This window comes from Oculina patagonica, unplaced genomic scaffold (assembly GCF_052425735.1).
Source record: "Oculina patagonica isolate OP01 unplaced genomic scaffold, crgOcupat unplaced817, whole genome shotgun sequence".
Lineage (NCBI taxonomy): Eukaryota > Metazoa > Cnidaria > Anthozoa > Scleractinia > Oculinidae > Oculina > Oculina patagonica.
The window spans coordinates 1-5,951 of NW_027558710.1; the positions used below are offsets into that span (position 1 = coordinate 1).

Here is a 5,951-nt window from a genome sequence, read left to right on the forward strand (position 1 = left end):
ACATTGATAGGTGCATAAAAGGTGCTTGAATCGGAATTCCCAAGGTGGCAAACCCTGGAGAAAAAAACATTCCGCAACAGTAACTGTTCTCGATATAACTAAGTGTCACCATTTTTGTACCCCCTTTTGGGCGTTACATGGTCTTGTCACCCTCAAAATTGGCAAAAGGCAAAACGTTAAACTGACAAATCATAGCCTTGTTTTGAATAAGGTTGTCAATTAAATAAACACCTTAGGAAAAAAAAAAACATTGCTTCGTCTTAAACGCAAGAAAGGATTTAACGAGACAAAGTTTTATATGATAAATCACGAGAGAAAAGCGTTGCTTCAGTTTACAAATTGAGTAGTCAAATTTTGGCCGGACACACACACGTACACACGGACACACATACAAAATATAATATAGAATATAATATGTACCAGAAAGTAAAAAAGAAAAGAAGCTGAAATTACACGCGTAATCTATTACCTTAAATAAAAATTATAAATGAACTGAACAATGAAGAATATCAGAAAAATAATAGTAAGGCGTTGCAGAAACAGTGATATTATCTTAATGTGAAGAAAAAGGAAAAGTGAATGTGTCGCTGTTTTGCAGTGCTTTTAGTTTGGTTCAACTTGGAACGTAATATATAGATTTAGGCAAGCCTAAAAGCGGAGCTCCCCAGTTAATTATTTTGCACTTTATTGAAACCTGAATTCAAGCCATTGTACAATTTTAAGGCTAAGAATATAATATTCGTTTTATTTTTTTTTTATAAATTTTAATATTGTTACTTACTTTTTTTTACCGTGTCCCGGGGGGGGGGGGGGAAGAGGTACTCCCTAAAATTTACTCAAGGGGTGTGCCACTGAGTCGCTGAGACTCTGGACCTGTTCCAGAGAAAAACGGCTCAATTTGCGACCCTGTTCCAGACAAACAGTGCAAAATAGGTACCCTGTTCCAGACAATATCCACAATGAAAAATATATGAAGATAGATATAAAAACACTAGCGTACATCACAAAGCGCTCACTTGACTTTGTATAAAACTATGCAAGAAAAAAAGCATCAATACTTTGACTGCTCTTTTAAAAATTTGTATGCTTTATTGTACACATTTTTGTGGAGTCATGTTGCCCATTCGTCATGAAGTTCACAAAGTAAGCAAATGAGTCACAATTTCGTTGCTTCATGGTACCTAATGGATACTGCAAATTTAATCTGGCTTTAGAATATTTCACTAATTTTAACATAATAGCTGTTCTTATAAATTGTACGCAGCATACAACACATAAGAATGAAATTGGTATTGCATATTGCTTGCAATCACGATTTTAACGTCTATACTTAAGAATTACAGTACCACCAGTTTCAGCATTACCAATCCAAATTCAAATTATTACATTGCTTTTTAACTCCACTACCTCCCCCAAGGTCAACCAAAGATCTTATGATATACAGTAATTAGACAACTACATGTAAGTCCTGTGTAGTCGAGGGCTCAAAATATTTGGACACTTACAGCTCATGCTAACCGGCCAAAGAGATTTTAGCTTGGTTACATGTGGTTTCTTACCAGCCAAAACATTGAAAATAGCAAATTTAAACTCCCATTCATTTCTGCTGTTACTGTTTTGGCTGCATAAATTATTCTTAAAAAGATCACTTCATAATGCCCTTGTTACATCTAAAAAGATGTGAAAGAGACAGGTCAATCAAGAAGTTGTTTTGTGAAGTACACTGTAAATACGTTAACATTTAAAATATAAACTTTGCTCATTTGCAGCTTTTCTTGATTTTAATTTACATGTAATTTACTAGTCTCTTGAAAATGGCATCATGAAGACACCCAAACATCAAGCTGGATAATCTTAATCCTTCCTGTTTTCTTTTGATGTCCTTGTCCACATTCTGTTTTTGTGTCTGTGGCTCTGCAAATTCTGAAATTCATGTTAACCCTGAAAAAAGTCAAATGCCACAGATTAAATTAAAATTGATTAATTGGTATGAAAATCAATAATTTATAAAACAAAACACTTAACGCAAGCTTGTATAAAGTGAAGCAAAACTACTGGATGCGAAAGGATACCTTATATATTTAACAGAGATGTATCAGCACAGACTATTTTTTTTTACTGATAACTGCGAAGTCAACTACAGAAAAAAAACCCGGTAACTCGAACTCGGATAACTCGAACAACCTTGCTAACTCAAACTCACTTCCATTTCCCTTGGATTTGACCCCACTTTTCAGTCATTTTTACTCGGTTAAATTCGAACTCGGATAACTCGAAAACCCCGCTAACTCGAACTAAATTTTGTTTCCCTTGAACAAAATTTGGGTCAAACTTTTTACCCTGATAACTCGAATTCCAGAACTTGCAACTCGCAACGGTTGCCCATTGATTATAGCAATGAACAGATCATGTATTTGACAGTCATTTTCCACTCTTAACAAAAGAATGTGTGGTCGCTTTAGAGTTTCTGGCAAGATAAGTTCAATTTGCACAGTACTTTATACTGAAGTGCTTAAAAATCAGTAAACTATCAATTTTTAACTTGGCAAATAAAATATTCAATCAACCCCGCTAACTCGAAAAACCCCGCTAACTCGAACTCATTTTCGTTTCCCTTCAGAGTTCGAGTTAGCAGGGTTCTACTGTAAATATTTCAGGACCTGAACAATCGATGAAAATCGATGATCGGAAAATCAATCGATCAATCGATGACAATCGATTAATTACTGTTGATTGGCATCGATTGGCATCGGCCAATCGATGATCAATCGATAATCACACTTTGGTGGTCGCGAACTTCATCGATTGCCATCGATTGGCATTAAACACACAATCAATCCGAAGCATGAAGTAAATACTTACATATGTTGTTTTGTAAAAAAAAATAATAAAGCTCCTTTCCATTGAGATGAAGTTTACATCATAAGCTTTAATGTTTCTGTTTTTCATTCGAGTTTCCTACTGTTTGCTAGCGCTAGAATTCCAAAGACACTTCGTTATTCGTGACCGAGTCAAAAATGGCGGACGTGACAGGCGAAACTCATCCCCAGACTCCCACTGTTGTCTCGTTTTCGTTCCGACGTACGGACGACGTATTTTTGAGTTCTCTCTGCTACTGTTTGATTTGAAATATTTCGGACGAGCGAGAAAATGTTTATGGACTACAAGACAGAGTTTTAGAAAAATTACATTGTACTTAGACAGCGAGGAATTCTGTAAGTTGCGATTTCTATTTACTTTGCCAGGAGTTGGTTCGAAAGCAAACCAGACCGAAAAGCGTACGCTTCGTTGATGGAGGCGAATAAGACTTAAGCTCAAAATGTTTGTTTTAAATAATTATTGCCTTATTACTGTTAAGTTAGTAAGTTTCTCGTTGTATTGACATTTTTTGGAAAGGTTATCATTGTTGTTGCTAATAAAATATAACATACAAGAGAGACCGTGTGTTTTAAAGTAAACATATTTATCAAATACTAGTCAAATAAAAAACAATGGCAGTTAAATGATCGATTGAATTGGTAATCGATGATATTGATAATCGATGAAAATCGATGTTAGTTAATTGATCGATTGTCATCAATTATCGATGAAATTGATAATCGATGACAATCGATAATCACAAAAACTTTAGCGATCGATTGTTCATCGATTATCAATATCAATCAATTAATTGATATCGGTTGTCATCGATTGTTATCGATTGCCATCGATTATCGATTCCATCGATTGTTCAGGTCCTGATATTTTAATAAACTCAAAGCATCACTGCAAACCCTTACACCCCCTCTTTAAAAGGTTTGACCTTTAAATACTCCCCCTCCCCTCTACCCCTATATATACATGTACATGCATAGGAAAAACATTGCCACATCTTAAAAGCTTTTCTCTTAACAGTAATACTAAGATTTTTAAAGATACACATTTAATTAATAATAAGTTTGCATGCACAGCTGCATACAGTGTCTAAAATGGCATGAATTTACTCACAAAGATTCCAGTTTTCCAGTAGTCATTAACCTTTGTTGTGTGCATTTTCCAAATTCCACAACAAGATTGTGATTTTTTTATGACAAATATAACATTTACTGTTGACATTCTGAATGAAACCAGCAAAACAGACCTCAAAATCTCAAAATTGTTGACATTGTTATGTAATCCACATGAACGCTCAATAGTGAACAGAACTACATGACAAGTGGATTATTTAATATATTTGGGAACGAAAGAGCTAAGTAATGAAGCTGAAGTTTATTTACTCTGACTAAATGAACAGTAATTTTACCTCCATCATGAATATCAATAAACTGCATACACTGAATCGATCTATTTCACTCGGAGTTAACGAAATTCCAGGTGCTTCGTGCAAACTGACATCACTTTCATTCTCATCTCAGCTGCTCTTCCAGCACTGTAAAACAAAGTAATCATATCACAAGCATTTAAAAATCGTAAGCTTAATTTTCTTCGAGATGTGTTGAAGTGATATTCTTTGTGAATTCGTTCCTCGAAGGCCCAACAATTATTTGTTTACATAATCAAATCCTCCTATTTGATCAGTAAAACCTGGTAAAACTGAATTTTAACGAATAGTATTTTTCAACATTGTTCATGTCACAAGCAAATGCTTCAGTGGCGAAAGCAAGTAAAATGTGCCGTCAATATAAGCTTACTTTGCGCATAAAGTAAGCTTAAGACAAAACGTAGAGATATTAAATGACGGAAACACTGCAGTTTTGTACTCACCTTCAGCAGTTGGCCGCAGTAGGTACACTCGTCTGCTCGTTTTATCTCCGTTCCCTTGTTCTCCGCTATTTCTTTGCCTGTTTCCTCGGCACCTCTCTTGCTATTTTAGTCGCTTTTCTTCGCTACTTTGCTACCAGGTTCGACAGGCGCTTTGCTATACTTTTTCGCCTGCTTTCTGTCCGGGTTTTCTGGATCTCTCGCGATCTCTTTCCCGTCGCAAATCGCTTAAACCCTGTTTCCTCGAAGTTAAGTTTACCCTGCTCTCGTTTGTAGTCATCGGCATAACAAGGAGCCAAAATAAATGTGTTTGTCTCAAGTTCTAACTATCAGACTAAAGCTGTTTAGACCTCACACTGCAAAATTATTTCGCGCCAGTACTGCGCGAGTTGTCAAGACCTTTCAAGATCCCGGATGTGCGCAACACCGTCGTAGTCGTCGTACGTACGTACGCCGCCGTACGCGCCCGCGAGGCATGCCGCTAGCCATGATGACCATGAAAACTCGGATGCAGAGGTTTCCTATTTTATTTCATGTGTTTTTTTTTTTTTCATGTGTTTTTTTTTATGGGTATGGTGCTCCGCTCTGCGGCCCTTACGGGCCGCTAAGGAGCTCCGCTATAAAGTTGTCATTAATGGGGTATCGGATAGCGCGGTGAACACATAAACATTTGTCTTGGTGTTCTAAAATTTCAAATTTAGGACTAGAAGTTTTCTCATGTTTTCACAGGTTTTGGTGTTATTTATGTTGTTTATCCTGGCATTTGCGACAACTTTCTACTTGCTGATTGATGAGCATGTAAGTATTAGGTATTTAGGTTTCATGTTGGTGTTGTTTAATCATAATTGTAGCTACCAAGCTTATGGAGTGACATCTAGACAGATAGTCATGAACTGTCCTACTAATTCTATCGCTGGTTATATCTGACGTCCGAAAAAATCTTCAAATCTCAACTGTCAATCTTGCAAAGCTAATCTTTTCACATATTCTTGACATAAAAAACATTAATTTTCAGGCAATTCCCAAGTTTGATATTGATTCAGTGCTTCGTTGTGGCCCGGGGGGTGTACTCCCTATAATGGCCTATACGGGGAGGCTCCGCCCGAAAGGAGTACCTTTTTCAGGCTTAAGGTATATGAAAGGGTAGGGATTTTACAAGTTTTGGTATACGAAAGGGTATGGAAATCTGTCATTTAGGTATTTAAAAGGGC

The 5,951-nt window shown here is 36.4% G+C and overlaps 1 long non-coding RNA gene across 1 annotated transcript; it reads right to left on the reverse strand.

Moving 5' to 3' along the window:
- Positions 1-1,067: 1,067 nt before the first annotated feature.
- LOC144641295 (uncharacterized) lies at positions 1,068-3,481 on the reverse strand. Its single transcript, XR_013568533.1, has 2 exons — positions 2,863-3,481; positions 1,068-1,941 (listed from the first exon to the last, which is right to left on the reverse strand). It is a non-coding gene; the product is annotated as an uncharacterized LOC144641295 (long non-coding RNA).
- Positions 3,482-5,951: the final 2,470 nt, after the last annotated feature.